This window comes from Amblyraja radiata, chromosome 8, assembly GCF_010909765.2.
Source record: "Amblyraja radiata isolate CabotCenter1 chromosome 8, sAmbRad1.1.pri, whole genome shotgun sequence".
In the NCBI taxonomy this organism is placed as follows: Eukaryota; Metazoa; Chordata; class Chondrichthyes; order Rajiformes; family Rajidae; genus Amblyraja; species Amblyraja radiata.
The window spans coordinates 42,440,139-42,457,664 of NC_045963.1; the positions used below are offsets into that span (position 1 = coordinate 42,440,139).

At 43.3% G+C, this 17,526-nt stretch overlaps 1 protein-coding gene across 1 annotated transcript in view; it reads left to right on the forward strand.

Moving 5' to 3' along the window:
- The first annotated feature begins 329 nt into the window (after positions 1-329).
- Positions 330-17,526, forward strand: part of afdn (afadin, adherens junction formation factor) — a 207,932-nt gene continuing 190,735 nt past the window's right edge. The window contains exon 1 of the mRNA XM_033025695.1: positions 330-352. The gene's annotated coding sequence lies outside the window, so the exon portion shown is untranslated. The remainder of the gene's footprint in view (positions 353-17,526) is intronic.

The window sequence follows — 17,526 nt, forward strand, 5'->3', positions numbered from 1 at the left end:
GAGGGGAGGAGATGGTGTTCTCTGTATGCTATCAAACTCCCATCCCTCAGAGAGAGGTAAACGGAGGACATGAGTGAGAAGAGGATGATTAAGGACGGATCAAGTGCGGGTGGAAAAAGCCAGCAGAATATACTCGTGCTGTTCAGCTCTGCCCTACAGCCTCTATCACAGATCCAGCTTGTCACTGTGAACCGTGTTTATTTTTGGCGTGAGCCTGCATCAATTATGGAGAGATAGCGTCCTCTGACATCGCCTCCTGCTTCCTTGAAAGAGGAATTGAAAAACTGCCATGCCTGAGGTTTGAAAAGGCACACAGCTTTGATGCAGGAATTAGCACTGAGAGACGGCAGTCGTGAGTGTTGCATTACCCATGAGACGGGATTGGAGACACAAGCTCGCCACTGCTTATTAGTCTGTAATTTCCTGCATAATTATTGAGGCTGTAGGAGGCAGACAATATTGTCACTTCGGGACTGCATTAAAGACTGTAATAACAGGGAAAAAAGCCCAGAAGCATTAACGGGATTCAGCCAACTTTAACCATTGCTGATCGCACTCCGCCAATGGGTCAATAGTACTTTTCATTGATTCAATGATACTTTTGTTGTCACCTGTACCTAGGTACAGTGAAATTCAATTTTTTGCATGCTGTTCAGTAAAAAGCAAGTCAAGAGTATTTAATTGTCACATATTGAAAATCATTTGGGCAGGTTCATGGATAGCGAAGGTGGAGAGGGATATGAGCCAAACATGAGCAGATGGGACTAGTGCAGATGGGGCATCTTGGTTGGCATGGGCAGGTTGGGCCGAAGGGCCTGTTTCCATGCTATGTGACTATGTCTCTATACCAAAAACGAAACAATTAAATTCTTGCAGCAGCATAACAGGCCTCTAAACACAGTCCTCAAAGATAACACAATAAACAAAAAAGGGATTTCTTACTTTACATGGGGCAATCATAGTTAAGTACAAGGGCGGCACTGGGTTAGAGTTGCACGGTTGGCCTGGACTGTAAGTGTTGTTTACGACTGCTCCGCTGCTCTGTGTCACTGCAGGCTGCGTCTAATCTGTGCACTTGGAAGGTGCACTATCTAATTGAGTCCCAGGTTGCTGAAGGGCCTCCATTGGTATCACAATATTGACCGCACAAGCATGGTGCCATTCCCCACATTTTATTAGAATGGAGGGAATCGAGGTTAATGACATGGAGGTCAAATCTTAATCCAAACTATCAGGTGCACATTGCTCAGTATGGAATGTTAAATTCCAGCATCTGACCCAGAGTGGGTAAGCTCAGCTGGCAATGCTCGAATGTAGCCATGCATACTGACTAGCCTGGCTCATATCCCTCTAAACCTTTTCTATCCATGTAACTGTCCAAATGTCTTTTAAATGTTGTTATTGTATCTGCCTCGTTGGGCCAGCTCGTTCCATGCCCACACCACCATCTGTGTGAAAAGGATTCCCCTCAGATTAAATGTTGTCCCTCTCACCTTAAACCTATGTCCTTCATTTCTTGACTCCCTATCCTAGGTATAAGACTCTGTGCACTCACTTTATCTATTTCCCCCATGATCTTATACACCTCTGTAGGATCACCCCTCAGCCTCCTGTGCTCCATGGAATGGCGTCCTCGCCTGCCCAACCTCTCCCTATAGCTCAAGCTCCCATGTCCTTGCAAAATCCTTGTAAATCTTCTCTGCATGCTTTCCAGTTTAGCAACATATTTTCTACAGCAGGATGACCAAAACTAAACACAAAACTCCACGTTTGACCTCACCAACATCTTGTAGCTACATTTTGAACTGTAATGTACTGTCCAACTCATATCATCAATTCCAAATTCAGTGGCACAATGCTTAGTTTGGAATTTTAAATTCCAGGACATTTTAATTTAGTTTAGTTTATTGTCACGTGTACTGAGGTACAGTGAAAAGCTTTTGTTGAGGGCTAATCAGCCAGCGGAGAGACAATACATGATTACAATCGAGCCATTCACAGTGTACATATACATAATAAGGGAATAATGTTTAGTGCAAGGTAAAGCCAGTAAAGTCCGATCAAAGATAGTTCAAGGGTCCCCGATGAGGTAGATAATAGTTCAGGACTGCTCCCTGGTTGAGGCAGGATGGTTCAGTTACCTGATAACGGCTGGGAGGAAACTGTCCCTGAATCTGGAGGTGTGCCTGTCCCTGAATCTGGAGGTTTCACACTTCTATAACTTTTACCTGATGGGAGAGGGGAGAAAAGGGAATGGCCAGGGTGCAACTCATCCTTGATTATGCTGCTGGTCTTGTCGAGGCAGCTTGATGTATAAATTGAGTCAATGGAAGGGAGTATGTGTAGTATAAAGAGGTGGTGGTGAGGGGCGGGGCAAGCTATAGAGGTGAGGAGGGGTTGATAACAGTCAGGTGGGGGAGGAAAGGGCGGAGATAGTGACAGGGGCTGGTTGATACAAATACATCTATTGATGCTCCTGAACACATCATCAGTGATGTAACCTGGGGTCATTGGGTGTTTCGGGTCTTTCAACATCAGACACCCTCACCCAGGCGACCCAGCCTTGGTTGATCAGACCACGACTTGTGTTCAGGTGGCATTCGCTCCTCCACATGGACCTTCTCTCCTGATCCAGAGCCATCTTGAGGCCTTCTCCGCTGCCTCTGCGGTGTTCTTGATGGCCCTTCTCCTCGCCACTCCGTTGATGTGCAGTGCACTCAAGGCTTTGTAGAGCGATTGCCCTGCAAAACCTCTGCATACCTCGATGGGAATACACCTTGCCTTCCAGCCCTGCTTACGGCAGTCTATGGCCAGTTCTTCATACTTGGCCATCTTCGTCTCGTGGGCCTCCTCCAGACGGTCCTCCCACGGCACTGTCAGTTCCAACAAGACAATGTTTTTGGTCGCCTCTGAGACCAGGAGGATATCTGGCCTCAGGGTGGCCGTGGCAATGTGCTGTGGGAACTTCAGCTGTTTCACCAGGTCTACGGAAAGCTGCCAGTCCTGCGCAGTCTGGCTGCTGTAGTTCTTGGCAGCTGCACTCCGGCCTTCACGAAGGTGATCATCTGGGTGGTGGGGCGTGCTCGTCTGCAGCTGCTGATTCCCATGCTGATGGCTTCTGCAATGGGTTTAAGAAACTGGTTGTAATGCCAGGTGTACCGGCCCTGCCCAAGAGCCTTTGGGCAGCAGCTCAGGATGTGTTCCAACGTCCCCTTGCCTGAGCATGGGAGGAATTGAGTGGGGAATAAAAGGGCTGCAGAAAAGGCTGGAATCTGATAGTCAAGGAAGGCAAAGAGTGGAACTAAATCAAGGAGGGATGGTGGTAGATGGGAACAACAGAGGGAAAGGAGGGATAAATAGTGGGCGGGAGGGATCCAGTGGAAGGAGTGCGTGGTGATGGGCAGATGGAGTAGGTGGGGGCAGGGTTATGTTAGTTGGCTGGGTAGGGGGGTACTGTTCAAGGAAGGCTGAAGTGAGACTTGATAGAAGTATATAAAATTATGCTGGGCATTGATAGGGTAGACAGTCAGAACCTTTTTTCCTAGGGTGGAAATGTCCAACACTAGAGGGCACAGCTTTAAGATGAGCGGAGGAAAGTTTAATGGAGATTTAATGGAAGGCAAGTTTTTGTGCACAAAGTGTATTGGGGGCCTAGAACACTTTGCCGGGGGTAGTGGGGGAGGCAAATATGATAGTGGTGTTTGAGAGGCTTTTAAATAGGCACATAGAGGTGCAGGGAATAGAAGGCTATGGATAATGCACAGGTTGAAGGGCCCATTCCTGTGCTGTAGTGTTCTTTGTTCTACGTAAGGAAGTGTGTGAGGACCAGATGGACAGGAGGAGAGAGAAAGGAACAGAGAGAGTTCAGATTGCCGGTCAGGTCGGTATAAACAGGGCAGGAGTCTCCAGCCATTGGTTAAGGCAGTAGGTGAATGAGCATTAGGAAATTTCTTCAAAAAGAAGGAAAATATTCTAGGTATTGGAGATCTGAAATAACACATGGAATACTAAACATACTCAACAGGTCAGGCAACATCTGTCGAGAGAGAAATGGAGTTGCAAATTCATAATGTCATAGAATCATACAGCGCGGAAACGGGTCCTTCAGCCCAACATGTCTATGCCCAACAAGATGCCCCATTTACACTAGTGCCATCTGCCTGCGTTAAGTCCATATCTCTTTTTGATAAAGATCGTAAACATTTCTACTACTATTCCTTGTTCCATGCAACCACACAGAAAAATTTGCAGAGCCCTCGGTCTCAATCAACTGCTCGAAATATAACGCTAGAGATCCAGTACAAAGGACAAAGTGCTGGTGGGACTCAGCGGGTCTGGCAGCATCTCCGAGTTCCTCCAGCACTTTGTGCTTTGCTCAAGATTCCAACATCTAGTGTCTTGCGTCACCATTGATCTAGTGTTCATTTCCTCTGCTTGAGGAATCAGCAGTGAGGAGCTGCCAGTTTAAAATTACCATAAGAAAAATGTTGGGCAAACTTTTTTAAGCAGAGAGTTATTAAAGAATGGAATGCTTTGCTACAGGGAGTGGCTGAGACAGGGATAATTACATCTATTAGAGGAAGAGTGAATAACATTTGAAGCCAGGGATGATGCCAGACAGAGTGAGGTCGTGTGTTCACATCTTTTCATTACAAATGTCAGCACCAATTTGATGAGTGAACAGCATCTGCTTGTCCCACAGTTGTAAACATGAAGCGAATGCTTTAATGTATCACCACTGTCATATTTTAGCTGTCCTTCCCATGCCCTCTCTTTCCTTGTGTGTCCCCCCACTACATTTCTCCCACTATCTCCCTTCCCCTGTCCCCTTCCATCTATATCTCTCCCTCTGGCTTTACATTTCACTCATTTTACTGTATACCCTTATATGATACCCTTTTTGCTCATTATCAACTCTTCCCCCACCTATTTCCGTCTAACAATTGCCTGGCTTTGTCCTCCCACTTATTTTTCAGCTTCCCCCCCACCCCCCACTACAATCAGCCTGAAGAAGGGTCTCGACCCAAAACATCTCCAGAGATGCTGCCTGACCCACTGAGTTATTCCAGCACTCTGTGTTTTACTCAAGATTCCAGCATCTGCATTTCAAACAGTTGAGGGAGAAGGTCTGAGAGGGACTATTACATGTATCCCACAAAAAGACCGGCATAACTGTGGTGAATCTGTAGAATTCATTGCCACAGAAGGCTGTGGAGGCCGTCAATGGATATTTTAAAGGCGGAGATTGATAGATTTGTGATTAGTGCGGGTGACGGGGGTTATGGAGAGAAGGCAAGAGGATTGGGTTGAGAGGGAAAGAAATATCAGCCATGATTGAATGGCAGAGTGGACTTGATGGGCGAATGGCCTAATTCTGCTCCTATAACTTATGACAATAAACTAACCCGAGACAAGGTATTCCTTACCAGAGGAAAAATCCTAACCCCTTTTTTTGCTTCTCTTTCCTCCCCTGAGCTGTCTCCTTCAATTGCCCCTGAAAGAGAACTGAGATGAAGCAGAGCAGTATATTAAAGGTACACAAAATTGCTGGAGGAACTCAGCGGGTGCAGCAGCATCTATGGAGCGAGTCTGTAGCCATTCCTCCTATCTCCCACTTCCAGCAACAGTAGGACTTCACCATGAACATCACTCATTCCTGTCTCAGTTCCATTACACAATGAACAGCTGTACTTCCAAAACAATAGAGTTCTTTCCTTTCAATAATTAATCAACTGTGCTGGCTAAAAATATCCGGCAACTGAAATATTCTGGGCAGATATGGAAACCACTTAGCCTACTGCTTTCCTTTGTGGGAAAATACACCACAATCTCCTTACAGCACCCATGTTTTCCATGAGTAATTCTTGACTTCTAACAACCTAACCTGGTAAAGAATTTGAGCAAAACATCTAGTGCTGGAGTAGCTCAACCGGTTAGGCAGCATCTGTGGAGGATACGGACGGACACATTTCAGGTTGGCACTGTTCTTCAGACTCAAATGAAAAATTTTGCTTGCATGCCTGGTGTTAACCTAGATCCATTATTTGAAAGTTGAAAGGATTAATATTCGACAACATGTTCTCTTTCCTGCATCATATTGCCCCAGCTCCTCCAGCCATAGAGGACTGGCTCCAGGTATTGGGGAAAGGTACGCCTTTTATTCTGAGGCTTTGGCCTCTGGTCCTAGACTCTCACCGGTAGAAACATCCTCTCCACATCCATTCTAGTCAGGCCTTTCACTATTCGGTAACTTTTCGGTGCCCTCTCATCCTTCTAAATTCCAGCGAGTACAAGCACATATAAGCCATGGTGCAATGAAATTCCTTGTTCGCATGGTGCTCACAGAGTAATTAGTAGTGATGAGCTACTATTACTATTTACTACGAAATAATATTTAGCGATGAGCTTATTCAGATTTAAGGTGTTGATAGCTGAGCTGTAGTCAATGAATAATGATATGGGTGTTATTACTGTCACAGTGATCCAAAGTTGACCGTTGTGCAAGAGAGATTGTGTCCTCCATAGATCTATTTTTCCTCCACGCAAGAGATCCTGATTGTCTGAAAAACTGGCACAGGTGATGGCCATCACAAATCTTTCAAAGCACTTTATTATGGTCAATGTTAAAGCTGGATCATAGTTATTGAAACAGGTCTTTTTAATATTTTTTAAATTACAATCTTGCATAGAAATCAGTCTGAAGAAGGGTCCCAACCAGAAAAGTCACCTATCCATGTTCTCCTAAGGTGCTGCCTGACCTGCCGAGTTACACCAACACAATAGACAATAGGTGCAGGAGTAGGCCATTCGGCCCCTCGAGCCAGCACCGCCATTCAATGTGATCATGGCTGATCATCGCCAATCAGTACCCCGGTCCTGCCTTCTTCCCATATCCCCTGACTCCGCTACTTTTAAGAGCCCTCTCTCTTGAAAGCGTCCAGAGAAACTGCCTCCGCTGCCCTCTGAGACTTTGTGTCTTATTTTGTAAACCAGCATCTGCAGTTACTTGTTTGTCCCTGTGTGCATTCATTTATTCCACTGACCCACCCTCCTTCCCACCCCACTCCATTTCACCTATTCCCTCCCTTCCTCTGGCTTTTATATTGAACGCCTCATTCACCCCTCTTTTCTAAACTGCCACTCTTTTGTCTTCTTTCCATTATGTCACCTTCAGTCCCCGTTTGTCTCCTTTTCATCCCTAGCCTTTGTCCACCCATATACAAATCCAAACCCCCCCTCACCAGTATCCACCTATAACTTGCCCTCTTGGTAGCACCCCCACCTTATCTCCAACTTTCTCTCCCCCACTAAATTCAGTCTGAAGAAGGGTCCCAACATGAAAGGTTGCCTATCCATGTTCTCCAGAGATGCTGCCTGACCCACTGATTTACTCCAGCACCTTGTACCCAACCCTCAAGAGTGCTTGCTCTTGCCCCCTCTTCATGGTTTTGCCTTACAGGCCAAAACTGTCCATTTGGCCTGCGTTGTAAGGAAAGTAAACACCTATTAATTACGCTGTTCTGTTGTTTTTAAGAACCTATGTGCCTCCACTCTTGTATCCTTATTAATATCACACCCTTAACGCCAACAAATATCAGAAGCTGAACGAGCCGTGTTTGAACCTACAGCCGAATGTCTGCACAGATCAATGTTTAGCTAGTTACTTCTATGCATCATGAATTACACATTGTGTCCCAGTCACGTAGCGAGGGCCTGTTTGATGAATGAGACAAAAAAAAAATCGATGCTCATGTAATGAAAAAGCAGCAAGTGGCAAAACCAATTGTAAAAGCCTTGCCAACATTTAGGCCATTTAATACAGTAAAGGAACAGATTTAAAAAAATAGAAGACAGAAATACCAGGTAATGTAATACATGAAAGACTACCCATTAAAGTAAATTGAAACAAAAAAAGAGCCAAAACATATTAATGTGAAATTCTAACACCCAGGAGTTTAAGCATTTTATCTTAGATACATTAAGATGTCAGACAAACTCATTTAACATAAATGCATGAAGCACTCGCAAATTACTCTGCACAACAGAATTTCAAGGTCAACGTGTTGTTCTTTACAGCATTCATTATGGGAAACAGTTTGTCTCATCTGTGCATTCTTCCCACAGGGCAAATCTTTAAATTTTAATCAAGAGAAGAAATTGTTTCTACCTTTGAAATCATAAGTACAAAGCAAAATAAGTACAGTGCAAAGTGGAATTTGAAAGATTTATAAAGTGCTTTCCATGAACAAATAATTGACTTTGAAATGTGGTCACTGTTACTGCTTGGCAAATAGATGTGCCATTTTGCACAGTTTGCACAGCCTTGACTAACTAATGTACATAGTCACAGTTAATGGCAGAACTCTTAACAGCATTGATGACAAGTAACATTGATGTCTGACCAAGTGTGAGGTGTTGCACTTTGGGAATGTGAATGAAAGTGTAAAGTATACAGTTAATGGAAAGACTCTTAACAGCATTGATGTGCAGAAGGATCTTGGAGATATATTTCATAGTTCTCTGATAGTGGCAACACAAGTAGATAGAGTGGTAAATAAGGTATATGGTATGTTTTGGCTTCATTGGTCGGGGCATTGAGTATAAGAGTCAGGTTGCAGTTTTATACAACTTTGGTTAAGCTGCATGTGGAGTATTGTGCGTAGTTCCGGTCACCCCATTACAGGAAGTAGCGATCTACCTTCAGCGGCGCTGCAGTTCTGCCACTGGCCGTGTGCGCGCCTTTAGGGGGGGTGGGGGGCGGGATTAAAATGCATGTTTGTATCGCTTATCGGAGTGGGGTTTCCTCGGGCTGCGAGTCAATGAAGAAAAATCGATCGGACTTCCGTTCCCGTTTTTTTTTTAATCGCTGTACAATTTAAGTTTGATTAAAATAAAATGTGACTTTGAACACCCTCAATGCCTACAGCGTGACGGATCGTAATATGAGGACAAAAGAAAGGGTAAGTCGCTTGTTTTACATATAATCTTGCTTCTTGGGGTGGCTTTAATCGAATTTTACGTTGCGAAAATGTGATTTGGGCCCCATACGAACCGGCAGTGTCTTTCCAGCCGATATGGGGTTCAAATTCACCGCAAATGCAACGTTCCAATCGATCGCATTCCAGAAACACCCACTCGCAAGATGATTAAAATTCTCTTTTTTTTAAACAATGCCATAAGAGCATCTAAATCATCTATATTTTGTGTAATTTGTGTAATTGTCCATCCATAATCAATATTTTTATACTAAATATACACAACAGCTTTAGCCACATTTATTGTGCACAAAATAATAATTTTGATTATATTGAAAGTGGATGTTTCTAGATTAATTTATGGGAATTAAACATTAAATTCCTTCCATCTGGCATATGTTCATGACAGTGAGATTTAAAAATCATGTATATTGTGAATTCTTGTGTGAATGGGATTAGTTTGTTATTTGGATACTTAGGCTATTTAAAAAAAATCATTTTCTTAAGAAATTGAATCTACAGGACATTCTTAATGGGAAAGTAGTGGGCAGAAAGGCATGTCATGTGTGGTTTGAAGAGCAAAAACCTGTAGTTTACAATGCCAAAATTGAAAAGTTGAGGAAAAACAAGGTGTGCAGAGTTGCTTATTGGTTACAATCAGAGGAGTATGATGATGCTACTGATTATGATATGCCAATGTACCAGCTAACAACTGATCTTCTCCATAAAGACTTGGTCTATTGCTAGAAATTGTAATTTATTTACCTATCTGTTATGGACTTGCAGCATATAATACAATAATATTACCGTTCTGATCTTGAGAATATCACATTTTTGAATTTTCAAAGCAGCCTGGGTGTTTATTACTATTTCCGTCACAACGGTCAATTTTGTAATTAGCTACAATTAGGTAACTAACTAATTATATGCTTTAATTTCAGGTCATCCAAGTAAGATGTTTTATATTTGTTTCAGAATGCTTCAATCTATAATAACTGAAAATTTCATTCAGTTCTCTTAATTTTTAAGAAAGTTATGGGCTTTTGACTGTCCTCGATCACAGCTTTTGTGTTAAGTCAATGGAAAAGCAATAGGGAACAAGATGTTAATTACCGAGTATGAAAATGGCTATAACTTTTTTAATACTGAAGATATGAAAGTGAATTAGGTGTCAAATTAAACTTATTTTTATGCTTTATCAGATGGTATAAATTGCAGAGTTCATTGTTAAAATCTCAAAATTTTGTAACATTGCTACAGGAAGGATGTGGAAGTGTTTGATCAGAATGCTGTCTGGATTAGGGGTAGCGGTACAGGGAGAGGTTGGACAAACTTGTATTGTTTGCTCTGGAGTGTCAGAAATTGTAGACCTGATAGAAGTAACAAACCAAGCTCCCACGTGGCAGAAGATGTCTGCAGCCCTGCAGCACTCAGTAAATCCACTACACCGGTCCCCCAAACGCTCTTCAGCATCTATGGGCTGAACATTAGTCGGCATTCATAACCTGTGTAAGGTCTATAATTTCCGGTTAAAATTTGGTATTGAATGAAGGTAATACACTTCAAGCCTGCTTTAAAAATCAGACCTATTTTTGTCAATTTCCAATATAAACTCCACTGTAGGAGTTTATATTTGTAGGGCCATCCATCCCTGAACTGTGACCCCCGTATTCTGTGTCCTCAACTACACACCACAGGCACATCCAAATTTTGCAGTGGTACCATATCACTCTTCAGATTAGTGCATCAAAGATGCTTGGCACTTTTTCTTCACCAACCTCTATGCCAGGATACCACAGATGGGAAAACCCTGTGTATTTTGAGACCAGAATAAATTATAACATGGATAATTCTACTTCATAAGAGCAAGTGAAATCATATATTATTATAGCAGTAGGATTTGTGGCATTTCTTTTCCATTTAGAAAATCTATATCTACAGTGGCTTGCAAAAGTATTCATACCCCTTGAACTTTTCCACATTTTGTCACGTTACAACCACAAACGTAAATGTCTTTTATTGGGAATTTATGTGATAGACCAACACAAAGTGGCGCATAATTGTGAAGTGGAAGGAAAATGATACATGGTTTTCAAATTTTTTTACAAATAAAAAACTGAAAAGTGTGGCGTGCAAAAGTATTCAGCCCCCTTTACTCTGATACCCCTAAATAAAATCCAGTGCAACCAATTGCCTTCAGAAGTCACCTAATTAGTAAATAGAGTCCACTTGTGTGTGTAATCTAATCTCAGTATAAATACAGCTGTTCTGTGAAGGCCTCAGAGGTTTGTTAGAGAACAATAGTGAACAAACAGCATCATGAAGCCCAAGGAACACACCAGACAGGTCAGGGATAAAGTTGTGGAGATGTTTAAAGCAGGGTTAGGTTATAAAAAAATATCCCAAGCATTGAACATCTCACGGAGCACTGTTCAATCCATCATCCGAAAATGGAAAGAGTATGGCACAACTGCAAACCTACCAAGACATGGCCGTCCACCTAAACTGACAGGCCGGTCAAGGAGAGCATTGATCAGAGAAGCAGCCAAGAGGCCCATGGTAACTCTGGAGGAGCTGCAGAGATCCACAGCTCAGGTGGGAGAATCTGCCCACAGGCCAACTATTAGTCGTGCACTCCACAAATCGGGCCTTTATGGAAGAGTGGCAAGAAGAAAGCCATTGTTGAAAAAAAGCCATAAGAAGTCCCGTTTGCAGTTTGCCACAAGCCATGTGGAGGACACAGCAAACATGTGGAGGAAGGTGCTCTGGTCAGATGAGACCAAAATTGAAGTTTTTGGCCTAAATGCAAAACGCTATGTGTGGCGGAAAACTAACACTGCACATCACCCTGAACACACCATCCCCACTGTGAAACAAGGTGGTTGCAGCATCATGCTGTGGGGATGCTTTTCTTCAGCAAGGACAGGGAAGCTGGTCAGAGTTGATGGGAAGATGGATGGAGCCAAATACAGGGCAATCTTGGAAGAAAACCTGTTAGAGTCTGCAAAAGACTTGAGACTGGGGCGGAGGTTCACCTTCCAGCAGGACAACAACCCTAAACATACAGCCAGAGCTACAATGGAATGGTTTAGATCAAAGCATATTCATGTGTTAGAATGGCCCAGTCAAAGTCCAGACCTAAATCCAATTGAGAATCTCTGGCAAGACTTGAAAATTGCTGTTCACAGACGCTCTCCATCCAATCTGACTGAGCTTGAACTATTTTGCAAAGAAGAATGGGCAAAAATTTCAGTCTCTAGATGTGCAAAGCTGGTAGAGACATACCCCAAAAGACTTGCAGCTGTAATTGCAGCGAAAGGTGGTTCTACAAAGTATTCTCAGGGGGGCTGAATACTTTTGCACGCCACACTTTTCAGTTTTTTATTTGTAAAAAAATTTGAAAATCATGTATCATTTTCCTTCCATTTCACAATTATGCACCACTTTGTGTTGGTCTATCACATAAAATCCCAATAAAATACATTTACGTTTGTGGTTGTAACGTGACAAAATGTGGAAAAGTTCAAGGGGTATGAATACTTTTGCAAGCCACTGTATATTACTAAAACTCTTCTCGTACGTATATGCGTATATGTGTGTCATCTGGCCACAATCTGGTTCATTCTTATTTTCTTCCAAAAGCTAGGCCACAGTCTTCCCATTTTCACACATTCTACTCACATTTTTTCCCTCGACGGGATATACATCTTCCCATCACATTCCAACCTATATTTCTGAAGTTTTTAGTTTTGTTTCAAAAAATTAACCGCTTTTCAGTGGGGGACTCTTGCAGCACTTTCCTTTGATGATGTCACAGTGCCATATCACAGATGTCCAATCACAATGGATCTCATTTACAAATGCCATCACAATGGGACAGGGGTGGGAGATTGCAACCTTCACATGGTCCGTCCTGTTTCGACGAATGCAATCAACCTGGCGTGCACAATCAAAATAAGATCAAATAGAACAAGTTAGACTCCCCCTCCCTTTCTTGATTTTTTTTTGTTTTTTCTTTTATCTTTTTTTTTTTTAATATATTTTTTTATTAAAGGTAATCAATTACAATGCTTCAAACAACTTTATATCAAATTAATTCAATTTGCGTTAAGTAAAACACTAATAATACTTATCTACTATTTTTTTTTAGAAATAATGATAGAAAAAGAATAGAACAGTTATAAATCATTAAGAGGGTGATTAAATAATAATTTGATTATATATAAGAAAGAAAAGAGAAACGAGAAAAAAAAAAAAAAAAAAAAGAAAAACCACAATATGTATTGTTAATAACACTACTACAAGTGATAGTATCAATAAAGACATATATGTTAATTCCAATATAAAAATGAATTATTCTCACCAAATCCCGCAGGGTGCACGCCGAGCTGTGTTGCCAAGAACAGCTACTTCTCTAAATACTGTATATATGGAGACCATATCTGTTCAAAAGAATTATACTTGTCCAATAGGACAAATCTAATTCTTTCCAGATGTAACGTCTCCATCACCTCTGCTGCCCACATTTTGGTTGTGGGGGATAATGTTCCCTTCCAAAATTTCAATATGATTTTTTTCCCAATTATCAAACAGTAATCAAAGAAATTTCTTTGATTTACTGTAAGTGATAGATGTAAATCCGGAATTCCAAATATTATTAGCTTTGGGTTAGGGTCCAATTTAACTTTGATGACTTCAGAAATAACTTTAAAAATTTCTGTCCAGTAATAATTCAATTTAGGACATGTAACGAAACTATGTATTAAATTTGCCTCTGCTTTCTTGCACTTATCACAAATAGCGGAGAGATTCGGAAAAATACTATTTAATTTAGTTTTCGAATAATGTAACCTATATAATACTTTAAATTGTATCAATATATGTCTGGCGTTTAATGAACACCGGTGTATTCGTTGTAGACTTTCTTCCCAGTTTTCTTTTGTTATAGCCAATCCCATTTCATTTTCCCATGCTTGACGATATATTTCCGTTATTGGATTCTCCTTATCCAAAATGATGTTATATATATAGGCTATTAATTTTTCTGTATTTGGATTTAAATTAAACAGTTCGTCTAACAGTCCTGCTTCTTTATTTTTATAATCTTGTGTATTGGATTTAATATAATCTCTAATTTGTAAATACCTAAACAAATGTTGTGGAGACAATCCATAAATATCTTGTAACTCCTGGAATAAAAGAAATTTTCCTTTTCTATAAAGGTGTTCTATCCTTGTAATTCCTAAATCATCCCATTGCCTAAACCCCCCATCTAATATAGCAGGTTTAAACAATGGGTTATTCCTAATTGGTAATCTAAATGAGAGATTATCCAAATGTAGAGTCTTAACTATTTGTTTCCAAATACGTCTATTATTATATATTATTAGGTTGTCTTTATAATTTTTTTTTTGTACTTCCGTTGGTGCAAAAATTATCGAACCTACATTGAAAGGTATACAGTCTTCCTTTTCTATATTTAACCATGTCGGTTCATGATCCATATTTACCCACCAGTAATTCATATTCTTAATCTGAACGTGACAAAATGTGGAAAAGTTCAAGGGGTATGAATACTTTTGCAAGCCACTGTATATTACTAAAACTCTTCTCGTACGTATATGCGTATATGTGTGTCATCTGGCCACAATCTGGTTCATTCTTATTTTCTTCCAAAAGCTAGGCCACAGTCTTCCCATTTTCACACATTCTACTCACATTTTTTCCCTCGACGGGATATACATCTTCCCGTCACATTCCAACCTATATTTCTGAAGTTTTTAGTTTTGTTTCAAAAAATTAACCACTTTTCAGTGGGGGACTCTTGCAGCACTTTCCTTTGATGATGTCACAGTGCCATATCACAGATGTCCAATCACAATGGATCTCATTTACAAATGCCATCACAATGGGACAGGGGTGGGAGATTGCAACCTTCACATGGTCCGTCCTGTTTCGACGAATGCAATCAACCTGGCGTGCACAATCAAAATAAGATCAAATAGAACAAGTTAGACTCCCCCTCCCTTTCTACCACCTCCCTATCTACCGCCCTCCCTCTCTACCCACCTCCCTTCTCTCTACCCTCTCCCCCTCCCAATCTACCCCTCTCCCTCGCTACCCCTCCCCCTCCCTCTCCCTCTCTGCCCCCCTCCCTCTCTGCCCCACTCCCTCTCTACCCCCTCATACCACCCTCTCTCTACCACCCCTCTCTCTCTACCGCCTCCATCTGCCCCCTCCCTCTCTGCCCCCACTCCATCTCTACCCCCTCCCTTTCTACCACCTTCCCTACCACCCCTCCCTCTCTACTCCCCTCCCTCTTTACCACCTCCCCCTCTACCACCCTCCCTCTCTACCCCCTCACCCTCCCTCTCTGCCCTCTTCCTCTCTACCCCCCCTCTCTACCACACCTTCACTCTCTACCACCCCGCACTCTCTACCACTCCTCCCTCTCTACCACCCCTCCCTCTCTACCACCCCTCCCTCTCTACCCATTAGTATTTGGACTTATGGGTGAGTGGTGGAATATTGCGTTTGGGAAACAGCCCTCCCCTGTGACGCCGCCACCACCCCCACCCACCCCCAAACGGGTCCCACTTGGTCTAGTATATATAACTAAAACGCTCATCTTGTTATCTTCCGGTTTGCTTCTTTTTTTTACATTTGCGCAAAGACGGTACATGATAGCGCTACGATTTTTCGCCACCCTACTCACCATTCTACTGTGCTGCAAGGGCAACACGTTTTGTTCCGATCAGTGGTATATTTTAAAAGTTATAAAGGTTTAAAAATCTTATAAACCACGCACGCACAGATTGGTCTCCTCTCCTGTCAGTCATCGCCGGAACGGCGACGCCCCTTCTTGCACCATCGCCGCACTTATTGGCCGCGTCCACTGTCATCACCGGCACCCGCCCATCTCTGCCGGTGCTCCGGGGCCGCCCCGAGGATCACGAGGCCTGGGCACTGAGCCTGGCTCTGAGGGCACCGATGGCTGATGCTCCTCCGGGGCCGCGCCGAGGATCCGAGGCCTGGGTGCTGAGCCTGGATCTGAGGGCGCCGATGGCTGATGCTCCTCTGGGAGAAGAGAAAGGAGCGGCAACCTCAAGATCTTGGGGAGGTGAGGTGGGAGAGTGGGGGGATTGAGGAGAGGAGGGGGTAGGGAGGGGAAAGTGGGAGATGTGAGGAGCGAGTTAGGGAGTTTGAAGGAGAGGAGGGGTTAGGGAGGGGAAAGTGGGGGAGGTGAGGAGGGAGAGTGGGAGATGAGGGAGAATAGAGGGAGAGGATGAGGTAGGGGGGGAGAGGAGTTAATGGAGGGAGGGAGGGAGTGACTGAGGGTATGGGAAAGGAGAGACGAGGGAGGGATTGGGAGAGGAGAAAGGAGGAGGTGAGGAGGGAGAGTGGGGGAATAGAGGGAGAGGAGAGGGGAGTGGGGGAGGTAAGTCATGGGGAATAGAGGGAGAGGAAGGCAGTGGAGGGGGAGGTGAGGAGGGAAAGTGGGGTGGGTAGGGGAGGTTAGGAGTGGGGAGGTAGGGGATAGAGGGATAGGAGGGGGTAGGAGTTACGGAAGTAGGACTGAGGGTAGGAGAAAGGAGAGGGAGGGAGAGGTGAGGGAGGGATGGAGGAGAGGAGGAGGAGAGGGGAAAGAAGAAGAAGGGTGAAGAGGAAGGGGAGAGGGTGCTTGGGATGAGGGGTAATGAGCCGTGCCTGCACAGTTGGGGGCTATGGGTGAGTGGTGGAATATTGTTGGGGGACCAGGCCTCCCGTGTGACTAGTCTAATCTTTACTATTGTTAACATTGTGACAACTCAATCGTAACAACATAGTGTTGCTGTATACTGCGAGGCACCAGGCAACCAAATGCTCAGTGGCGCAGCTGGTAGAGCCGCTGCCGCACAGCACTAGAGACCCAGGTTAGATCCTGACCTTGGATGCTGTCTGTGTGGAGTTTGCATGTTTCCTCTATGACCACATGGGTTTCCTCTGGGTTCTCTGGTTTCCTCCCGCATTCCAAAGACGTGCAGGTATGTATGTTAATTGACCTCTGTAAATTTCCCCCAGTGTGTAGGGAGTGGATTTCAAAGTAGGATTACATAGAACTAGCATAAATGGGTGATCAATGGACGGTGTGGGCCGAAGGGCTAGTTTCCATGTTGTATCTTTCAATCAATTCTTCTGTAACCAAAGGTATTGCTCCGTTGCTATCCCAGTGAAGATATGTTCTCAGTTTGGCCTTTCATATGCAGAGTAGTAATTGTTCACTGGTGTCACAAGGAGAGGATTGAGCATCAGAGTCTGAGGAGAGGGCGAGGTGAATGAGAAACAACATAAACAACGTAAGTGTTAACTGTGGACAAATCTCATGTTGTAGACTCATACATCATGGAAACAGGCCCTTCGGCCCGACATGCCCATGCCGACCAACACTAGTCCCACCTGTCTGCGTTTGTCCCATATCCCTCTAAACCTATCTTATCCATGTATTTGTCTAAATGTTAAACGCTGCGATAGTACCTGCCTCAACTACTTCCCCCGGCAACTCATTCCATAC